This window comes from Paroedura picta, chromosome 8, assembly GCF_049243985.1.
Source record: "Paroedura picta isolate Pp20150507F chromosome 8, Ppicta_v3.0, whole genome shotgun sequence".
In the NCBI taxonomy this organism is placed as follows: Eukaryota; Metazoa; Chordata; class Lepidosauria; order Squamata; family Gekkonidae; genus Paroedura; species Paroedura picta.
In genome coordinates, this window is record NC_135376.1 from 60669117 (window position 1) to 60693104 (window position 23988).

Here is a 23988-nt window from a genome sequence, read left to right on the forward strand (position 1 = left end):
GATTTCGCCTTCCAACTCTTCAAGTAAAGATATGAAGAAATGGATGAGAGGGAAACCACAAGGTCCAGTACCTAAGGCCATAACATCAGCTAAACTACAGAAAAGGTTACAGATGTTGCCTTCTGCAAAAGATACATTTCAAGCCAGTGTACCAGGTTACAAGCTGTCTGATATTTGATTCATACACAGAAAAGGAAAAGTTCAAAGAAATGAGTGGCTATTTTAAAGTGAGTCAAGGAACAGTGATAATGCAAGGAGGAACAGGGAACATCTTGACTGGGAAGTGGCTCTTGAAAAAAGAGGTAGGAGGAGACTGATGGGTTTGTACAACCACAAAGAGCGGACACCACCGCTCATGCAGAATTCCAGACTCATATAGGCCTATGGCATGACAATGGCCACTATTACAATAATGCCCCTTTGTGCAGGTAGGCAGAGAACTGCTGGAAGGAAAGCATACAGAATTGGCTATCCATCACAGTCCATTGCTGCAGCCTTAGTCATTGCCTTACATGGAATTCTGGGGTATGGCCAGGTTTGGCTCTCCTTTCCATAAGTGGGTTCCCTTTATGTGCCTTCATGTGAAGCAGCATAAAGCCAGACCATTAATTCTGCCTCTTGTTAAGCTGTCTCATATGCATTCCCAAAAGGGAAGCATTAGTGCATTCAGGGCTGAGCAGCAGAAAACTTAAATACTGACCTCCCACTCCCCTAGCAGATTTTTTTAAGGGGGGGGGTGTAGAAATTAACTATCATTACGGAGGAAACGCTAGAAAGCGTGAGAGGAGATGAGCGATGAAAGGCGGAATGAAGGTTATAAATAGCGAGCCATATTTCTGCCTTCTCTGAGTAATGGCACCCACACATTTGCGGAAAGCACACACTATCTCTGGAGTTCTGAGCAGTTGTCTACAGAAAGAGATTTTAGCAACAGCAAAGATATAAAAGGCTGCTGTGAAAAATCAGCTCTCCAGGAGACCAATCCAAGTATTTCAAGAGTTACCATGATAAATAATGACAGACAGTTCTAATAATATATAACTAGAGGAATAAAGTTATGATTAATGCTATATCTTGAATAATGCTGGTGCTTTGGTAATGGCATAGAAGAGTCAAGAAGGAATTGTGCCTACGGGGTAGGTAACACGAGAGCAAGCATGTGCATGCTCTCATTGAAAAGGTGAATTAATTTTATTCACTGCGCAGTTGGCATAACTTGTAGCCCTGAACTATTCTGAGTTTGCACATTACCTGTACCCCCTTAATGAAGCTGACTTCAGGGCCGTTTGTGCCAAGTAATACCAAATGCAGTGGTATAACTATATGAAATAGTGTAAATATTACTGCAGTATACACAATTGTAGTAATATGGTGCCCAAATTTGCTCTTTGATTTACATGCTCAGAAAATACATGATTTGTGGGAGCAGGACACGCCATAAGTTACGCAAGGTAGGCATTCATCAATAAGCATCTGTTTTGGTTTCAACGTGTAGAAGTGAGCAAATGTGTTCATGTCCCAAGTTATTAACATTCATACCAGAAAGTCCAGTTTGATGGATACATCAAATGCAGTGATTTGTGGTCATGCAGTATCTACTTATATTCTGATACAGCGCCCCCTCCCTTATGACTTCTGTCCATTCCCGTTCCATAATCCCCTGTCTATCATTCCTGGTGGCCAAAGAAGGTCCCTCATTACTTTTTCAACAGCTAGACACCTGTAAGGATCCAATCCATTGTTTCACATAACATCTACTTTTTCCAAAAATCGAATACCATCATTTCAGTCTCTCCTTGAAAAATGTCTGGAATCAAAGATTATCCAAAACGCCAGACAAAATTTAGCCAGGTATAAGGCATAAATATTTCCTAATGAAGGAAGATTCCAAACTGCTGCAAGTTCAGCTTAATTAGCACAAGTTTGGCAGACTAAACATGAAGTGCACACTGCCCTGAAGCCTTCAAGATTTTGTAGTTTCCTCACATTCATTAAATACGCTACAGTCTGTTCCCTCAAGATGGTCTCAATGTGTGCTGGCTGCAAAGGCATCAGTGTTGATATCACTGGATAAAGTATGAATGTGTAGGAGGGAGGGAGGGAATGCTCTTCGCATTTCACATACTCCGTGGAGCAAAGAGGGAACAATCTGCATTCACCCTACTCAGTTAAGAAAACTTTGCAAGTTCTTGAGAGGCTTATCGCTAGGAGAGCAGCATACACTAAAACGAAGTCTGCTCAAAGGTAACTCAACTTTGTGTTTTGCATCACTGATCCTGTTTCTGCTAGTCAAGACAAGGAAGAAAGGAACTATGCAAGGCACTGAGGTCCTGCCCCATAAACTCTAGAAATACTACAAGAGCTCCTTCATAAATTTTGTAAAACAGAACCTGGAATCTTTAAATCTTTCTTCACTGTCACAGAAACCTGCTTTAAAAAATTAAATAAAAACAGAAAGCAAGCGGGGGTTTTTGAAGAAGAGTTGATTCTTATATGCCACTTATATGCTGAGAGAGCCCTGATACTACTGCTCAGTCAGAACAGCTTTATCAGTGCTGTGGCGAGCCCATGGTCACCCAGCTGGTTGCATGTGGGGGAGCACGGAATCAAACCTGGCTCTCCAAATTAGAAGTCCGCACTCCTAACCACTACACCAAGCTTGAGATTCTAATTTCCACAACCCAGAAAAAATTCTGAGCTTGTCCGGTGTCATGCATTATAGATTATACTAGGGGCAAAGCCCGTTGTCTCCAAGAATACAACGGGCGCTAGAGCTTGGCAGTGGGAAGAGGAAGGGGAGGAGTTGTCCAGTCTGTAAGGGCATGGGGTTGTCATGTGTGTTGTGTGGGAGGTTGGGGTGGCATGGTGGCAAATGAGGCCATGGGTGTGGAGATATGGGTGTCAAGAACCTGTGGTGTGGAATGTTCGTTGATTGTGGGAGAGGACTGACCTTTGGGAATTGTGGCATAGTGGTTACAGATGAGCTTTCCAGAGCCATGTCCTCAGATATGTGAAGGGAAAATCAGACTGGAGACTCTTCTTAGGGGAAGATTACATGGCAACCAATTCCCCCAAGTTCTGCGTCATTTCCCTTCTTGTGTGAATTAGGCTACATTCACCGAAATGCCCCTCTGCCCTAATACACATAGGGTAGTCACAGTACATAGGTGTCCACCCTGTTCCGTTTCCCATATTTTCACTGTTGGTAAAACGTTATGTGCCCACATGCTTCTTTCATGGGAATGGGCCACAGTGACCCAGCAGGCCTCAGGTGTCTCAAAGCATTTTCCAATCGTCTTCCCCTTCTCTCCCCATAGCAGACTCCCCATGGGGGAGGTGGGGTAGCGAGCCTCACAGGGAAGCTGGCAACCCTAAGAGGAAGACTGTCTGTGCACAGCAGTCTTGACCTTAGTAAGGATTTTAATACTGTTTTTTTATTTGCCAGGCCAAGGTTATTTGCCAGTTACATTTCAGTGACGATGTGTCTCCAGACATTTACTTGTTCTCTATTTAGTTTCAGGCTGTAAATATTTATTTAGATCTTCCTGCACTTTCCAGACTCACAGGACTGATGCTGGTCTGCCTGTCTGCGCCCCAGAATACAAACAGTTGCTGATAAGGGCTAGCCATAACCCATAGGCCAGGAGGGACACTCCTGCACCACTCCCTACCAACTGCAGGCAAAAATGGCTCCTTTGAAGGCTGGACTCTGAGGCATTGTATGATTTTGAAGTCCCACCTCCAAATCTCCAGGAATATTTCCAACCCAGGGGTAGCCAACCTACAGGTGTGGCCTGGAGAGCTCCTGGAATTACAGCTGACCTGCAGAGTATAAAGATCAGCTCCCCAGGCAGAAAGGCTACCATGGAGAGGGTTGTGGTAGAGAAGAAACATTTAAAGCTTCCCACACAGGTTGTTGTTGAATTGAAAGACTTGAGGCCTACTGCACAGGGTTATTGTGCAGATGAAACAGGAGACAAAAGAGCCAGCTTCCTCTGCAGAATAACGCTGTGCAGTGGCCTCAAATCTGCAGAGAGTTGCAAAGAAGAAAGACACATGGCTTGGCTGTGTCTAACCCCCAGCCAGAGCAGTATTTTAAGTGAGAAGGGGCTCTTCTGTGGCCTCCCTGTCAGGCAACTGTTTGGCAGAAGGGGAAAGTCCCCCCCCCCCTCAAAAGGAAGGCCCTCAGTCTCCCCTGCGTTGCTCTTGGAAAGTTCTCCTTCCCTCAGTCAGAGGCTGTCAGAGGCTCCTTCCCAGCAGGCCTGAAGGGGGGGGAGGGGGAGCACTCTGCAGCCTCCTGCCAGCTCTGTCAGGGTTCTGAGGCAATTTGCAGTTGGACATGGCAGTTAGGACAGCCTTGGGGCGAAAAGGGCTGGCGCAGCCTCTGTTCTCATCCCCCTTGGCAGTCCTGCTGACTTCATCTCCCTTTGGTGGTCAGGAGCAGACTGGCAGCCAGACTGGGCTGGGTGAATGGAATTTTGGTCTGTCCTGGTGAGGGGCCAATAGGAAGGCACTTTGTGCGCCTCCCCATTGGCTGCTTGGCCCTGGATGGACACTCGGAGGGCCCAATCAGGAGCTGCTTCGCGGCTCCTGATTGGGCCCTCTGAGTTTTTATCCTGGACAGGGCCCGCCCTAACTCCTCCCCAGGTGGCCTTACTCTTTTATTTAATAGGACCCTGTCCTATTTAAAAATATAGACCAGCCCGGGGCCTTCTCTTTCACTCAGAGGACTATTATGAGAACAAATTATGGGTAGGTTTATTTATTTACTAAACGTATATCCTGCCTTTCTCTACAGTGGGGACCCAAAGCAGTTCTCTGCTTTTTCATTTTCTCCTCACAGCAAAATGGGGATTTGAACCTTGGTTTCTTGCCTAATGCTTCAACCACTATACCATGCTGTCTCCCCAAAATAAAACTGTGGTTTAGAGACAGTGACATGGAACCGAAACAAAAGAAGATTCATTTAGTGCAAAAATCTTTTCCTTGCATTCCTGCTTGTACAAGGGCCCATTCCGCACACGTAGGATAATGCACTTTCAATGTGCTTTGGCAGCTGGATTTTCCTGTGTGGAACAGGAAAATGTACTTCTAAAGTACATTGAAATTGTATTATCTATGTGTGCAGAATAGGTCAAGAGGTCTAGAGCAAGCAGAAATCTAACACTATATCTTTAAATCACATCAATTTACATCCTTATTAACTACCCACAAGATTAAACAAAGCTGTCTTAAAATGCAATGTTTAAATGGATAGGAGTGGCAGAATAAAGACAGTCACTAAACTAAGGACAGTAACCTCTAGGAAGTCCTGCAGAAGCCTCATAAAAAAAAACATTATCCAATCATTTCAATGGGATTTGGACAGACAAAATTCTTTGTGAGCTCGGTCTACATTGTATAGCATACCATACAGAGTTATGTTTCTTAGCTGTGACTACAATGAAGTTAGCAGGATGAAACTATGTAGTACTAAACTGTACCAGAGATTCCCAATCGTTTAACCACTAAAATTTATTTATGTTTACCTTTATAAACCCCTATTCCTCATGAGCCTTGGGGCTGTGTACAATATAGCAGTGGTCCCCAACCTGCGGCCCGGAAAGCTTCTTACTGCGGGAGGGGGGGGAGAGGGAATCAGGGCCACGCCATGCATCGCGCATGCACGGCCCAGCCATGCATGCACACATGCGCACAGCGCGGCCGAAACCGCGTATGCGCGGCACTTTCACACATGTGCGCAAACGCGGCCCGGCCGCGCATGCACGATGGGTGGGCGCGGCCATGCATGCACGCTGCATGGGCATGGCCGTCGCTCTGCCGGTCCCCAGCCGAAAAAAGGTTGGGGACCACTGCAGTATAGCAATATAACAAAACCATAAAACATATTAAAATATTTTAAACATCTGAAAGCTAGCAGTACAACAACAGAGTCTTTATCCAGTCCTTCCATAAGGAAGGAATATAGGCAGCAAGCCTGAGGCAGTCAGTTGCTAAGTAGGGGAGGCCCATGTGCTATTTTAGTTTTCCCCTGCACACTGGGCTCAATCATATGCTTGGCGGAAGAGCTCTGTCTTACACCCTGACTATTCAGGTTATAACATGACACAAATTGGAATAAAGAGAGATCAAGGCACACAATACAAACAATGCTCAAGGGTGAAGTAATTTTATAAGATGTACACACTCCAAGCAAATGAGCTACTTTACACACTAAAGGAGAAGAGAAAACGCCTTTATCCAACTTTCCTTCCAGACCATTAATTCGGTGATCCATAAGTGCATCTAAACATAATCTTGTTTACCCAGTGTCAAAATGTGTTGGGGTCATCTTTGATACTTCGCAGGAAGGCAAAAGGATAAATCTTCAGGGGTTATTCTTTCACTCACATGCAAAATTAGATGTGATATAGCAGCATATTTTCCTCTCTTTCCATTACTTCCTGCTTCTCAAAACAAAGAGTTGTATTTTTCATACAAAATGGAGCTGCTCCACCTAGTGAAGTTCTGCCAAGGCTTTAACAACAGGCCTTCACATAAATATCCCCTTGTGGCCTGTGATATATACAGCTGTATTTTAAAAACCAGTTGCCTTATAGGCTTCTCTAAGCTGGGGAGCTTCTAAATTACTTTACAGTTTGAGATACGTCCTCTCCTACTAATTTATAAAGTAATGGACTATTTTTTTTAACTCAAAAAATGTTAACTATTATTGTTCACCCCTCTATTCTTTCCCTCATTTCCTATATGACTTTTATGTCCATTTAGCTCTTTGTTTCTCCATCACTTTGACACCTACTTATCTCATTCTGGGTAATTTCTGCCGCTGGTTGCTTCTTCTCTTAACACTACTGTCTCCTCATCCCTTCTCCAGATATATTTCCCTGTACTTCTGCAAAAATTATCTTCATATTCTCTTTTCTGTTCTTCTCTATGTAAAAACTTCTGTTTTTCATACTTCTTTTCTACTCATGATCAACCAAATGTGTTTAGTGGGCAGAGTACTGAAGTACAGAGGAAGCCTCCATTCACCTATCATAGAATTTTCTGACTAGTCTACATCAGGCTTTCTGAACTATAGTTTTGTGAAACCCTGGGGTTTCTTGACAGCCCTGGATTTCCCGAACGGGTGGGAGTTAATTAATTTCGTATATATATATTTAAAATTGTTAAACATTTATTAAGTAATTATTACCATATATGATCATGTTGACCTTCTGCCCCCTCCCAAAATAGCCAATGATGTGCGGGGAGGGATTCTAGGAAGGCCTGTATACAGCTATGCTTCCCAACCGTATTCTGCACAATAGCACCACTTCTGTGGTTTCTCAAAGCATAAAGAATGTTTCAGGAGTTTCTCAATGGTCTACGAAAGGCTGGTCTACATTGTCCTCTCGGTCACAGCTCCCTTCTATGTGAATGCTCAGTATAGACATTAGGCAAGGAGGAAAGCCAAAGTCTAGTTGTAAGCATTGCATTTTGAAAACTAAAATCATTTCTATGAATTCGCATCATTCTATAAATTTGCACCATTTTATTGTAGCCATCCTGCATATGGTTCCTCCCCCCCCCCCCAAAAAAAAAAATGTTCTTAGATGAACAAGCAAATTTCCAACACTATGAAGACTGATAAAAGTTCAGTTTGGACAATAACATTTTGATCTATTACCATAATTAAAATTTCTTCTAAAGTGATCCTTTACAATACGAAACTCCATCCCAAAAACACAAATGTAATCATTTTTAGGAGCAGCCTTTTCTAAAACTTATACCCCAAATGGACTGTGATATGCAAGTCTTTGGTTTGGATCAAATTATTCTCTTCTATACTGTGACAAATCAAATTACTTCCTTCTGTGAAACTTTCTGTCAATGGAGGAAGAAGAAATTTCTCTTCATCAGAAGAGCTAGTGAATGGAAGCCAGAGGATCCAGAGCTTTACATTTTCTCCACAGATTCACAGGCATCAACAAATAAATACATCCTAGGTGGTTAGAGAAAACTTGATTTTCAGCTGTACTTAAATCACTGAACTATAGTGAACTTCACAAGAAACTCTCCCACACCAGCACCAGAGATATTACTGGTCTTGGTTTCTGTAGCCACCTTCAGTATTTGATGGCTCACTGAGCAGGCACCTACTAGTTAAAGTAAATCAATCTACAATATCAAAGTGTAGAAAGTATCTTTTTGAATTGAAAGCGCCTTTTAATGGTGCTAAATCAAGGGGAGTCTGCTGTGAAGGCTGCCAACCTCGAGGCATTGCATACAAGAGATAAAACAAAAATGAACAGGCTGAAGGAAATTCTGAAACGTACGGATGAGCAACAGTAGATGGGTTGTATTTTTAAAAGAAGGTTATGGCCAATTTGTACATTTTATAATCCTTTATCAGATTCTCTGCAGTAATCCAGAATCTCTCCACCACCTACGCTTTTCTAAATTTAATGGATTTCAAGTAGGAATGAGCAAGATGCCAATCTTTATCAGAAAGAGGCTGGATCTCTGGAGCTACGGAGCTAATAAACACAGTGCCAAGTGTATGATTCAGTACACCTTGGCATGCAAATTGTCCAGTAAGTAACGAAAAAGACTGCACAGATCACATAGACAAGGCAAACACTTGTCGGTTAGTAGATACTGAATGAGATGGTGAGCCCAAGTCTGCTTCTGGCACCACCATTTGAGCAGTATTCTAGTGTATGAACAAGTCATGCCAGCAGTTTCCTTTGTTCTAAACCAGGAGCGACAAAAATAATGTTATAACCACTGAGAGTATCTACGGAATAAACACTACCTATTTTCTTCCTGGGCAGCCTCATGACCACTGCAGTCAGAACCCATGTGACACTATCAGCATGTGAACTGGCAAGGAGCCAGTGTGGGCTGAAGAACAGGTCTGGCCTTGGGTGATAGGAAGAAAAGGGGAAAACCACAAAACCCGGTATGGAAATGAGCCTCAAGATTGCAACTCATCATAGCTTAAATTAGAAACTGTTATATCCTTTTGCCACATTCCATACATTTACAATTTGTGTGCACACATTCACTAGTAACCCAGTTTTCCTGCCTTCAAGTTAGAACGCAAATGAGCTATTTTCACACAGAAAAGCTGTTCATGTTGTTAAAATGGCATCCCTATAGGACACCTGTATATTGCCCAACTGGCAACTGACAGTCTGGAAAGGTGGAGGCTCTAATGCAGTGGTTCTCAACCTGGGGGTTGGGACCCCTTTGGGGGTCAAATGTCCCTTTCACAAGGGTTGCAGCAGGGTGAGCAACTTGGCCAGAGATAGTGTTTGTCTGTCTAAAGCAGTGAAAAAGAGCGAGATCGGCATGGTGGGACAAGAGCAGAACAGAAAAAAAAATTATATACAATCATGAACAATGAAACTTCACCCCAATTGGTCAGTTTCAGTTTAATTTCTGTGAAAGAACACTTGCATATTTTTATGGTTGGGGGTCACCACAACATGAGGAACTGTATTAAAGGGTCGTAGCATTAGGAAAGTTGAGAACCACTGCTCTAATGGGTTGTTTCTGTGCTTTTTGATTCCTGCAAATCATGAAGTGACCATGTATACATAGATTTCCTTACAGTACTCCTTGTATTCAACGTACTGCAATGTATATGTTTTGTTGCTAACTACATCAGATTTTATTGGAAAGATAGAATGAAAAGGTCAGAATTATATATATTATATATAATTAGTATAATATATATAATATGTATATTGTATACTGAGGTATGGAACTAGTTGTGCAAGAAATATCCACCTGGACACCTCTTTTCTTGAGGCCATAGCTGGCCTTTGACAGATACATTAAACTGAAATACGAACTACGGAAGTCTCTTTGGCCTTAGAAGAAAACACAACCATAAGCCCGAAGGCAACTGAATACTAATAAATTTTCTATGGAATGAGTTCTCACTGCTCAAGCCTACTTCATCAGACCCATGGAGAAAATCAATTCCCAAATAAGAATATAGATATCATATTAGTTTTAAAGGAATTTATGTGTACAGATGTTTCCTTCAAAAATATATGTGAAGATGAAGACTTGTTTCGCTGTCAGTCAATGCCTAAAAACATTCACATATGGAAGCATCTCAAAATTGGTTAGGCCATGATTGTGCAATGGATGAAAAATACTTGCTTCAGTCTGGACCTCAAAATGCACATAAGCATTGTCATAAAGGCTGCATGAAACAGAATTATTTAATGCACATATCAGGTTGACAGACCTCCAGTATTATTTTCTCATCAGCTGAAGACTTTTAACATTTTATTGGCTGGGGTTGACTAAAAAGCCCCTCTACAAGTTTTTGTCCTTTGCTACGAAAACACAGGTTGGGATAATGTGTGGGACAACTTTGTTTGGTATCTTCTAACCCTTTCCATTGCCTGATGTACTAGAATATATGAGATATGTCAAGAAATGATTTTAGATTAATTAATTAACATTGCTTGTTCTTCTTCTACATGGCCTGTGAGTGATAAGACAGATGGACTGACCAATCCATTAACTAAGAACAGGTTGCACACACAAAAGTGACGGTGTTTCCCTTCCAAATGTCTTAGAACAAATGGTTCTCAACCTGGAGGTCAGGACCCCTTTGGGGGTCGAATGACCCTTTCACAGGGATCGCGGCAGGGCAAGCAGCTTGGCCGGGGTAGATCAAGACAGATCATGATCATGGTGGGGCGAGAGGCAGAACTGAACTGAGAAACCCTGGGGAAAAAAACAATTTATATACAATCATGACCAATGGATTAGGAAGGTTGAGAACCACTGTCTTAGAAGGTAATCTTAAGAGTTAATGCTTCCTAAATTGATATTCTTAGATATTACAATGGCTTTTATTGGCTAATTGTATGTTAGACTGGCCATTGGTTCTACACATTGATCCTAAATATGTTCATTTGAAAAAATCACTCTTGAGGTTTGATTCACACAGATGTATAGGAGTCATCCAGAACCTATACTGTTCTGGTAATGCATTATGGAACCAAGCAGACAGAGTTAGGTATGTGGTTCCTTTCCATATAACTACTACCCTGCAGGCAGCTTTGTTGGGACAAAAAAGGACTGCATCTGTTGGTTGCTTTTTAGCCTGTTCTAAACAATTGCTATGGCTCTCGGAAACAGAATTAGAAAAGATGGTTGGGTTTTCAAAACCAGAAATAAAAGCCAAATGCTCTTAATCTATTTAATTAAAAAAACTCTAGGTACTTTGTGATACTGACTATGTAATCCTATGTATGTTACTTAAAATGTGTTGTTAGATATGCTAAAGAAAGCTAAGTAAACATGCTAAGGAATGCGCATTGTCAGGCAGAAAAAATATTGCCTGACATTTAGACAAAAAAAATTGTCTAATAGTTTCCAATACAGAAATTAAACATGTGCTTAGCTCTACTCTTTCATTAAAACCAAGAACAAAACTGCTGATCTGTCTCTAGGCTGCAAAACAATCCCCCTTTTTCTTAATCGCATTGAATTGCATCCCTAAACAAGGTTATTTCCTTCTAAACCCATTGATTTCATTAGCTGTAGAAGGGTCTACCTCTATTTAGAACTGCACTGTTAGATGGCACAGATATTTTGGGAAAAGGCACTGCAGCTTCTTAAAAAAAACATCCTGGCTAAATATAGTACAAGCATGAGACCTACATGAATGTACAGGGGACATCTAAAGAGGTGGATTTTTACTTTAGTAGAGGAGCTGCAATTTTCAGCAATTTGGCATTATATTTCTGTATCCTAAAAGCAGTCATCAGTAGGTCAAATGCATTTTGATCAGGTCACCTAGAAGTTCTGTCAGACTTAATTGGTGGTTCCAGGTGATCTGAGGTTTGCTTCATAAAAACTGTATGAGCAATTAGCATTCACAAAAGACTGAATAATCAAAGAAAGAAAATAACAAAAACAAAGAGCACAGTATGTGACAAATTTCCAAGTTTAGAGCACTCGATCCAACCCACATGCATGGATTTCACTGGACCACATCCACCTTCTGAACTTTATTGTATTTAAACTGAAAGTTAATAATTAGAAAAGTTAATGCAAAATATGCTGAGTGTACAGTCTAACCCAAGGGGAAAAGAAAGGCGAGGATACCCTTGACTGTGGTTTTTGCTTTCAGTCTGCTTACTTAGCAGGAGTATTGGGTTGCTATACTACAGTTGGTTTTGGTTACCCCATGGGTTATATAACTCGATGGCTTTATAGAATTTAAGTGCAGAGTTTATGCCAGGCAAATTTTAGTAATGTTAACATTATATGTTCTTTAGGTTTTATAAAAAAAATAATGTGCATGGAAAAACTCCTTTACTTGAAGCTTTAATTCAGATAATTTTTGAAAATCTAACACTCACAAAAAGTAAAAGTAAAATGTGGCAAGTTTTATATTTAGGAAGAGGTTCAGAGGTAAGGAGTAAGAACTAACATCTACTTAAAATTCTGTATCAAGGCTTTTGCCTTCAGTCTCAAGCTCATGGATAAAGGAAAATGTACTAGCTAGTGTAACTGAAAACTGTAGAATTCCTACATGGCTACAGATTACAGCTAAGCATATATGAATTCAAATCCTTTTTATATCTGGAAGTATTATGAGAAATTATTGCCAATTAAATGTTGAATTTTGCCCACTTAATTATTTGATACTTTGGGTCATTCCGTATGGTGGCTGCTGCATCGGGCCGCTGCCAGTGCATTGTAGCAGAACAGCATGCTCTGCAGCTTCTTGTGTCTTGATGGGCGACACATTTCGGTGATGGAGGGGGTTCATGCTTTCTGCATCCCTGTGGGGGATACATTTTGGCAGAGCATTAAGTCCACCATCAAAATATTTATTTTTATTTTATTTATTTAGATTTTTATAGCGCCCATTTCTTTGCAGCTCTGTGTCCTGCAGGGGATGGGCATGAGGTGGGCCGACGGAGGAGGTTGCAGAAACGTGGGATTGCATGAGAATGCAATCTCGTCTTCCTAAAAAAAAAAAGCCCCATTTGGCCCCGCAGCATTGCAAAGTGCTGCTGAGCTGAGTGGGGCATTTTTGCCCTCTCTAGATCTCCATAGGATAGGGATGGTTTGGCTCTTCCCATCCACAGAGGCCTTTGCCAGGCTAGGCCCCATTGGCCCCCGGAGCACTTAAGGGAACGTGGAAAATATCCGCGTACCCTTAAAGTGGGCCAATGGCAACCACATGCGCACCATGCCCAGGAAGTGTCTGAATTGGATAGGGATGGTTTGGCTCTTCCCATCCACAGAGGCCTTTGCCAGGCTAGGCCCCATTGGCCCCCGGAGCACTTAAGGGAACGTGGAAAATATCCGCGTACCCTTAAAGTGGGCCAATGGCAGCCACATGCGCACCATGCCCAGGAGGGGTCTGAATTGGTTTTGATGTCATGTGGAAGCAGAAATTAAACCCGCTTCCATATGGGCACCCGCCTGGCCTTTTCCGCCCCTGCTGAATTGGCCCCTGTGATCCAATAATTCGTATCTTTAGAAATCGTACATTTAAAAGCATTCACTTCAATATACATACTTTCATGGCATAAGAAGTTAAGGGATGATACTTTATGCACCATGCATTTCAAAGGAGTTTGTTCAGAAACAGCACTAGAGGGATTCTACCAAGTTTGAAATGTATTTTATGCTTGTGATCTCCTTCATAATTACAACACTGTGATCCACACACAGGAAGAGTCTCAGAGCCCACCCAACAAGCCATCGTTTCTAAGCTCTGTTTTAAATTCAGCCTCCTCAAGACCAAGTTGAATGAACTACCCAAATGACCACACTGGATCCATACAACATTGTTTCAGTAAGTAAAAATGAAACCCTCTATAATAAATATTAACTTATGAAGTGCAAATTCAATAACAGAAGACTTCTAATTTAAAGTTCATTGTGGTTTTCCATGGGAGAAAACTAAAGAGTGCACAAGGAAAAGAACGTTTTTCCAGTTTCACTGGGCCTGAAAAATATCAGGATTCACAATATCCCCAAATCCCAATCTCTGTATGGTATTCAGATTCAGCAATATTCAGGAATCCTGAATGTTTTCAGATACATTATATCATGTGAAGACCATTAAAGTCAATCCTGTAGTCAGCAAATCAATCCTGTAGTCAGTGATCAGGAAGGGGGGGATTGAGGTAGAGTCAGTGTAGCTGCCGAAACCACTCCCCAGAAGAACCCCCAAGTTTCAAAAAGGCTGGATCAGGAGGTCCAATTTTATGTGCACACAAAAAAGTGCCCACATCCTCCATTGTTTTCAATGGGGGGGGGGGTGGACTCAGAGCAATACAAGCAGAAAGTCCCAGAGAATCTCTGCAATGGAAGAAGTGTGTGTGTGGGAGGGAAGGAATTTTTGCAAGGCCAGCAACAGAATGAGTGCAATGTGCCCAGCAGAACCAGTGCCACGGTGGCAGCGCCAAAATCCAGGTCAAATCTGAGAATCTCTGAAATAGAAATGGGGGGGGGAGGATTAATGCAAGGACAGTGCCAAGCTGCTAACCTCCTAGTGCCCAGCAGCATGACTCAGTGCCATTGTGACAAATGCCAGCTCAACAAAACTGATATCAAGCACAGAATCACAATCCAAGTGAGGGGTAAAGGGTTTGCAAGGACACCAGTGTAATAGTGCCCAGCAGTAAGAAAAAAGAACTTAAGATCTAAGAGAAAGCAAGAAGATCCTAAAACAAAAGCATCTCCATATGCACACAAGATCAAAAAAAGAAAAGTAGGGAAAAGCAGAGGAAACCAGCAACAAAGCCTCACCCTCCTCCAAAACTTCCATAAAAAGAACAAGAGAGAAAAAGATCAAGTAAAATAATTTTTAAGCCATGCAGAACCTCTCTCCCCACAAAAGCCCAAAAAAGGAACCAAAAATGAAGAAGTTGACCAAGTTTTAAACCAGCCCCAAAGACCCAAAGCAGAAGAAAGGAACCCTTGGCCTTCTGTCCACAAACAACCTACCACCAAGCGAAATAACAACAAACTCCACAAAAATAAGTGCAAGCCACAAAAGCATAAGGAACTAAAACCTAAGAATAAAACCAAAGGGAACCCAAAAAAGGGCCAGAGGACCTTGGCCTCACTCATCACTCCCCCTCCCCACAACCTGCCAACCACTAAGCCCAAAGAACAACTAACAATAAAATTTTAAAAAAATGTTCAGCGAAACCAGTCACTGTCTTCACTCTCTCTATGGAGGCTGGATCTGATCCATAGTCCATGGCAGAGTCTCTCATGCAGCAGGAGTCAGGCTCAGAGCAGCAACTGAAGCCAAACCAGTACACACTCTCCAAACCCCTGCCAGCAATGGAGTCTAGGGTCAGCCAAATCCTTGTTTTTATGCTGGTTGCCCATGCACAGAATAATTCAAAAAAGAACAAACTTCTGTAATTGGTTAAAGAGCAGTATTCCCCGAACCTGAAATCCTATTTTCCAAGTTGCCTCTGCTCTTTCCCCCCACTCCCTCCTGGGAAATGGATGGGGAAAGCAAGGTAGTTACTTAGTTGGACATCACTTTTGAAACCAACAACCTTGCTAGTTGCAAACCTGCCATTTGCTAAAGGCATATAGCTCCCCCTAAGGTACTTTTGCTATTTGGGATGCAGAGATGCCTCTTCCCACTCTGTCCTGTTGACCTGGAAACCAGAGCAAAAGGCTGGAAAGAGCTCTAGAGGAGTACTGAAAGTTAACTTTGTTATCATTCAAAGCTCTCCACCACCAGCTATTTTACGTAACTGAATATACCCAGAAAAAGTGTTTTTAAAACCCAGCTGTATTTTGGACAAGCTATACCAGTAGCTGGTTAGATTCTCTGATCTGTATTCAGCTTTAAAAATACCCTCCACTCAAAAAAATATATCAATAAAGTATTGGGGGGAAATTTTTTTTGTTGCTCAGATACAGGCAAATGTACACCCGTAAAGAAAACTTGACCTCAAGTATTTTCCAAGCAGTGAGGTGATTCATAATGTTACAAGACCTGAAACCTAATCTAGGCAGGCAAGTCTCAGAGTACAAAAGTACTTATTGCCACAGAAAGGTGCAGTCTACATCCCAATCCTAAATATGTTCGCTCAGACTGTAAAATACTGAGTTCGATAGTAAATGTGCATTTGACTGCAAGCTTAGCTGCTTCAATTTGACTATGAATGATATTTTCTTTCTTACCAAGCAAATAGTCTTCATTTATTTATTTAATTGTGTACTATCTTCATTTATTGAGCAAGAGCAGGCTTTCTCAACCAGATTTCTCAACCTGGGATTTCTTGATGGCCTGGAAGGGTTTCCAAAATGGGTGGAAATTAATTAATTTTTACTATATATTTTAAATTTGTTAAACGTTTATCAAATGACATGACCATATATGGTCATGTTGATCCCCCCCCCATTGCTAATGATGGGCCTGGAGTTGCTGGTAAGGGGAGGGGCCCCATGCAGGTGTGTACAAAGCTATGCTTCCCAATCATAGACTGCATGATTGCGCAACTTCTGGGGTTTCTCAAAGCCTGAAGAATGTTTCTGAAGTTTCTCAATGGTAAAAAAAGTTGAGAACGGCTGAGCTAGAGGTATAAGAACATGGTTTCAATACTGTGCCTTAAATTTAAAAGCCCGCCTGTAGCATGCCTTCAGATAATGACTACCAAAAATCACCCTAAAATTATTATTAAAAATAAAAGGTAAAGGTAAAAGTATCCCCTGTGCAAGCACCGAGTCATGTCTGACCCTTGGGGTGACGCCCTCCAGCGTTTTCATGGCAGACTCAATACGGGGTGGTTTGCCAGTGCCTTTCCCAGTCATTACCATTTACCCCCCAGAAAGCTGGGTACTCATTTTACCGACCTTGGAAGGATGGAAGACTGAGTAAACCTTGAGCCGGCTGCTGGGATTGAACTCCCAGCCTCATGGGCAGAGCTTCAATATACTATCAAAATTGCATTATGAATGAAATCTGTACTACCTTTGAAATGCACAGCTCTCCAAAGTCCTTCAGTGATGCCCTTCGTTTCTTTAGTCAAAAGAAATGGCTTCTGCCATGGTCACCACCTACCTAGCACAGAAAATTGAAAGAAAAGGCAAGTCAGAACATGATGAAATAGGAAAGATCACCTTGAACACATTTACCGTTTCTACTGAAAATACATCAGTTGATGTATTTTTTACACTCTTTTTTACACTCTTTCAGTCTATCCAAAAAGACACCCCAAAGTTCTTCAGGAAAATGTATACAGGTAATTCCTTACCCTAGAGAATGATACATATTCTAGTAATTTGACCATGATACTTTAAATATTGTGCATGCCATTAAATCCAAAACTTTAAAAATGCATCCAAATTTTGGAAAACTGTGCTAGATAGTTGTCATAGGGTAGCACAGATGCATGATTATAAATTGTATGTAAAAAAATATAACTGTGGCACACAGGCAACAATGGAGGCCCCATCTACTGGGTGAAAGACAGCAGCTGCTCAAAGACAAGGCTGGGCCCACATAAGGAGGCAGGAGCAGCCTGAAGGGCCTTAGGAGTGAAGGTGAACCACCTTCAAGATTGTCTCGCTCCCACCAGGCATTAGCTGAGCATAGCAGCCAGGGCAGGAGGTGTGCCAGCCCAGGGAATTAGCTAGGGACATGGGGGAGAGTAAGAGCCTTTAGCTAGCCCTGCGCAAACCCAGCAGGGGGGAGGCAAGGCAAGGAAGGAGGTGAGAGAGGAAGTAAGACTCAGAGAAGGGAGGGCAGTGCATGGGTACAGCCCCAGAGATAAAAAGGAAGATACCAGGAGAGCCAGTGGAGGTGAGGTAAGGAAACGGAATCCCCTAAAGGAGTGAAGGGGCAGAAGCGGACAAGTGAAGGAAACTGTGCTCCAAAGGAAGCCTGTGTTGACTTCACTGAAACCAATAAAGAGAGAATTATGGATCACCATTGCATCTGATGAGTTCCTTATGCCCCTGGAAGTGACTTACGATGTCCTGCTGCTCCAAGGGGGATAGGGCAGCAGAGTAACACACATTTGAAAAGGATGTCTAGAAATAAAAGTGTGGTTGTGTCCACACAAGCAATTCTGATATAGAAAGTACAATATGGTGAAAGCTTAATAATAGACTATTTCTTGCCCTTTAGCACTAACTCCCCCAATAAATGGTTCCTATAATGATTATGTCAGCACTATTATTTATTAATTATTTTCCATTTCAAAGCTGGAGAGATGTATGAATTTAATATTAAATTTTTTCAAGGCTTAAGCAGTTCCCTTTGAAGCATATTTTGACTTCCCCATTTTACTTTAATTTTACCAAAATCCCTAGTAGAAGATAATAGGAACATAGACTTTTCCACACCGGTCAAAGATTGCAACAGTAGACTGCGATCTGAAGCAGCCTTTTATTAAACACACATATCTTCACCAGTTAGCAATCAAGGGCTGAACTAGAAAATAATACCATAAAGGTCTATATGCCTGGGCATGTTTCAACTATTTTCCCCTCTCATAGCTGCATGAGCACCATCCACAAAGCACACCAACCATTTCAAAACAGTTGAGCAAGGGTTCTGACAAAAGTGACCTAAAAAAAATCCCCCATATACATAGAGACCTGAACCCACTTTGCTTACACACCATTCTTGTGTAAAATGACTTTAACTCAGCTTCAAAACAGTCATATCACACAATCTCTTAAAGTGCTGAGCTCTTTATAGCAGCTACACTCAACTGATCCTGGGCAGGTACTCCAAATTTTCCCCTTGTAACTCTCCAGTTTCATGCCATCTGGATGGATTTGCCGCAGGACAATCACAGATTCATTACCCAATTGCTTTTGAGCAGATCTTCTGAAAATAAAAGGTATTTTCAGTTCTATTTTTGTTGTTCTGCACAGCACGATGTTCAGTGATGCCAGGATATTTGCTTCAAACGTATGGTGAAGGACATAGGTTTCCCATATCTTCTGCCATTTAGCCACTTAATAGACCCAACTATGTTGATCTTGGATTGTAATAAATCAACTGGAGTGGTCTAGACCTAACCCCGTCATATTGCAAAATTTAAAAGCAAAACTAAAACAAATGCAGAATACAAAGTCTAGCTTCAGTATCATGCACTCATACATGCATGCAGCTCTGGTGGATTGCAAAGCAGCTATTCATGAGCCAGTGAAAAATTTATGGAGAGAGATCACTGATGAAACAGAAAGGAATACTCTGTATAGAACAATGAGTTCCTCTTACTTTACCATACTGAACACCTCATTAGCCCTTCCACTAGCCCACTTATATGAATGACTCCCTCATAGCATAATAAATCACTGAGCAGCTTGGCATGGCTTATATTTGTTGAAAGTGGGTATAGAAGCATTTTCTTTTCCCTTAAATGCCTGGCAAAGTCAGGAAGGTCAGCCTATGCTGATATCTTATGCAGCATTACTGAAGAACAAATGGTTCTTTCAAGAAAAAAAAACACATGAAAATCTAGTGCTTGAGAGGAACATGGAATGAAGCAGGATGAAAAGCAGGTAGAGGATAAAGCTGCCCCAGGAACTGAGAATTTTTAGATCCTCAATTAGGCCAAGCCAGCATTCCATTTTGCAACTTGAAAGTCCCTTTTGAACATATAGAAAGAAAACATTAGCATCTGGGTTTACTCTAGCTGTAGCTCCTTATATCAACATATTACACAGTACATTGTAGCTCAATTTAAAATAACCTTGTCTGGAAATACAGGTGAAGAGATGGGTAAACTCTCTGACTGGGGGTAGCCAGAAGCATCAGAAGGCAGAAGTTTTGGAATCATTAAAAAACAGTAACCAGGAGAGTTTGGGCTTGTAACATATAAACTTTAATAATTTCATTCTGCATTAACTGAGGTGAAATGTTATTGCTTTTTTTAAATCAACCCAAAACTACACCCAACTAAAGTATTCTAGAGGGTAAGATAGTGCAGTAGATTTTTAGATTACTTGCTATAAAGCCATTTAAATCAAGTTTAGCAAAACAATGTTTCCAAACAGGTAGTCCTATTTGCCCCGCAGCCTCAGTACAAAGCTAATCTTGGAACATTCAGAAAAGAATTCCCAAAATATGGCTTCATTATAAAGAATATGGAAGTATTACAACCTAGTGAAGAAAATGTCTTTCATTTATTGTGATGAATGATTTAAAATTTTTGAACGATTTTAAATTATTTAAAATTCCTGGACATTTTGAAGCTAGAAGAATATGTGTATGTAATACTTTTTTCTCTCCTAACACATGGCTTTAATATTATCACACACATCATTATTATTATATTATCACACACATCATTTATTATTATTATGAGATGTATGGACGTCTTACAGAATAGTCTTAAACAGAGTTACACCTTCCCAAGCCCACTGAAGTCGATGGATTTAGAAGGGTGTAACGCTAATTAGTTTTCTATAAACATTGCAAATAGGGACAGCGTTAAAGAAAGGAATTTGCTGTATCTTATATGCTACCTTAGCACATGCATCTTACGTTTTGCAATCTGAGGCACAAAGAAATTTGTAGTAAACAAATGAAAGTGTATTATTGGAAAGGAAGTCTCATAAAATCGCAGTAGGACTACCAATATCCTGAGTTAAACTTTATATCACTAACAAAACTTAAGTTTTCAATGGTGTATCATCACACATATTATAGCAAACTATTTGTGGACAAAATCCACCATAACGAAACAATAATATATCATTGACTTTTGTGCACATATACAGCAGATTTTTATCTTCATCTAATGCTGTAGACAATCTTTACCCTACACATTGAGTAAAACCTTGATTTAAAAGGCATTGCACTTCTCCCAAAGGAGAAAATAAGTCACAGTGTGTCTCAAAACTTACAAGTGGAATAAATTAAAGAAGTCCTTGGAACAGAAAATCATGTCAATTTGGGCAATGTTGTTTCTTAAGTCTGTAGGTTAAATTCATCATATCCTAATATTCCTTAGGTTGCCCTAGCTGCATTGTACTCTGGCTACTAAACGTTATCTAGTTTCATGCATGTGCCAGTGTGGTATCGTGTCAGATTCAGACCACGGAAACTTGGGTTCAAACCCCCATTCGACTAAGAAGTGACCTGGTTTTTCAGCAGTGTCTCCTTGGCTCAATCATTCTCCCTTAGGCAAACACATCTCACGAGGCTCCTGTGAGGATAAAACAGGAGAAGAAACCATACATCCCTCCCTGAGCTCACTGGAAGAAGGGCAGGATAAAAACGTACATCAGGGCATGGGAGGGGGGGGGAGAGTCTTGCATGTGATCACAAGCCAGTGGCGAGTTACAGTAAATCATTCTTGCTTTATCTCTGTGATGACAATTACCTTGCAAATACACTAGGCTGAGACACATAAGTCATATCTTGCCTAAGGCCACCCAGTCAACTTCGTTGCAAATAGATTTGAACCTTGATCTTTATGTATGTTAACATTGCATTATACTGCTTAATTAAAATGCTTCTTGCTGGTGCTATAGTCCATCCTTAAACAGTCATTATTCTTAGATCAGCCTATGAGGAGGAAGCTCAAGGCATAGAGGCAGACTTTTCCTCATCTTCCTACAGGAGTTACTCCCTCCAATCCTGGGCATTAGAGAAGCTTCATGAGCAAAATACGACAAACTATGAGGGGCTGACAAACAAGATGAAACAGACAACAGCCCCTCCCAGAACCTTCTGTTGAGAGAATGAGAGAATAAGTGGAGTACAGCAAGCCTCCATTAATGCAAGAGAAGAGTCAATTTCACCCAATTCCCCCTCTTCACTGCAGTCATGTATGTCATGTGGCATTTTACCCACCAGGCTTTCTCCCTGAGCTCCAATATTGGCTTGGAAGGAAATCTTAGGCTGGGGAAAAGGGAAACACCTACAAGCACTTCACAGAAACAGACCCACATATTTTATAGCTGCAGCTTAATGTATAGACTGCATGCCTGGTCATTTGCTAGGCCCTGGAGCTGTACCACCGTGGCCTCCCAAATGCAGAGGGGAGTTTGTATTCAAGCAGTCTGTGTGGTACGCTGCCAAGACCACAGATAACGGCGCCCTCTTAAATCATCTCAGCAAAAGGCACCGTTCACTTGATCCAAAATGGGGGCTGTGCCACAGATAAGAAGTGCTCCAGATTTCAGAGCTTCCTCGCCTATTTCAGCAGGGGTAAAAATCTGCAAACTGTTAAGCCATCTTATCTCAAATATCAGACCTGCACAAAGTTGCAGAGCAGACATATAGTAGAGCAGAACCACAGCTTGATGACAAAATCAAGAGCATAGAGATTTTGCAGGGCAAGCTGTTACTTTCATCAGCACTTGTCACATGACTTTACTTATGTATCTTCCTCCCTTAATATATGGGTCAATGAATGTTATTAACATCTATTGGCCTGCTTTAGCTAGGCTTTGTAAGAAATCATTTCTTCTAAAATCTGATACCTGAATATCCAGGGGAGTAATATCCATTCAAGCCATGATTCATTGAAAAACAAAAATGCCTTTCTTTTGTCCATCAATAGTAATCAGTCATATTATATTCTCCTTAAAAAATCAAAATTATAAATCCAAATGCATAGTGAGTGAATTCCATCTATACAGCACAAGACACCGGAAAACATGCAAAGGTATAGTTTAAAGACTGTAACTGGGCAGTCCCTGAAAGCCCACCGCTTGATCACCTACAGCAAAATCACTACCTAAATGCAGAACACACAGTAATGAAATGATGTCACTCTACATTATCTCAAAGGACAGAAGGAGGGGGGAAGCAGTTAAAATACTGTTAAAGTAAGATCCGTAGAAAATAGGGACTGCATGGGACATGTATAAACACTCCTTGAAGCTATTACGAGGAACAAAGCTGTAAAACTCTCACGTACAACAGTCCACTTCCAGACTGACTTCTTTCTTTTCACCTAGGAGAGGGGTGCGGAAAGAGACATCAAGCCTGGGGAGTAAACTCCCATGCAGCTGACAAATCAATGACGTCTTGCAAAAAAAAAAAAGTGACTTTACAAGAGCCTTTCAAGGACAGAGCCTGCCGCCGTGTGCAAATGCAACGCAGCATTATTTTAAAAAGAAGAAGAAGAGAAGCGAATGCAATGGGGGAGGGAGAAGAGGAAAAAATGTCAGCCACTTTCCCAGCTGCATCTGCCGGGGGGGACGAGCGCAGGCTACCGCCTCTCGGATCAATTCATCGAGCCCAGCGGCCAGTCGCCCGCCGCTCGGTGTCCACCTCCCTAGTTACATGCGAAGTTCAGTAAACAAAAGGCGCCTTCCCCAAACTTTTCAGGACGCGCCCCTTGCCCTCCGCAGCTCCTCGCTTGCCCGGGCTGGGACGGGAATGGCAAGACGCGACCGACGCAGCCGGGCTGCGGCTGCCACGAGAAGCCCCGCGCCCCCCTCGCTCCTTCCCCGGGTGCCCTCGGGCCGCCCCGTCTCTCCCCCCTCGGAGCCGCTTCGAGCGCAGGGCGGAAAGGGAGCGGGGAGGAAGACAAGCCGAGCTGCAAACCGCGTCCACCTCAAGCCATCGGCACAGCCTCGCCTCTGCCGCCTCTGCCCGCGAGGGGAATGAAAGTGTCTCCGCTCCACTCGGCTACACATTGTAACTATCTCTGCCCAGGGTCAGACCAACGGCGCCGGGACGGGGAGGAGGGGAGGGGGCGCGCGCGGCGAGGCGGCGCGCGGCTCCCAAGGCGCCCCTCCGAGCAGGAGCGCTTACCCCGCCCGAAGGCTTCGCGCCCCCAGCGCCGGGGAGCCTGCCGCGGCGGCCCCGAGGGAGCCCGGAGGAGGGTGGCCGGCCAAGGCTGCCCGCCGGCTCCCCCGCGGAAACGACAGTGCGCTGGACCGAGCCGCCCGCAGAAAGGAAATAGGCTTGTCACTTCCTGGATCGTTTTCTCCGCCTTCGTTGCCCCCGCCCCGCTACGCGAGGGCCAGGCCCGCCCCGCTGCAAGAGCGCCCGCCCGG

At 42.4% G+C, this 23988-nt stretch overlaps 1 protein-coding gene across 10 annotated transcripts in view; it reads right to left on the reverse strand.

Annotated features, from left to right (window-relative positions):
* The window catches only part of FAM53B (family with sequence similarity 53 member B), a 191267-nt gene extending 167284 nt beyond the window's left edge, over nt 1–23983 (reverse strand). Inside the window, exons 1-2 of one of the 10 annotated variants that reach the window (XM_077350037.1) lie at nt 23744–23983; nt 16985–17074 (exon numbers count right to left, since the gene is read on the reverse strand). The gene's annotated coding sequence lies outside the window, so the exon portion shown is untranslated. Of the gene's footprint in view, nt 1–16984; nt 17075–22461; nt 22867–22901; nt 23420–23542; nt 23640–23743 lie in introns of those variants that run through there. The other 9 variants (XM_077350035.1, XM_077350032.1, XM_077350028.1 and 6 more) reach the window with 9 other exon arrangements.
* Nucleotides 23984–23988: the final 5 nt, after the last annotated feature.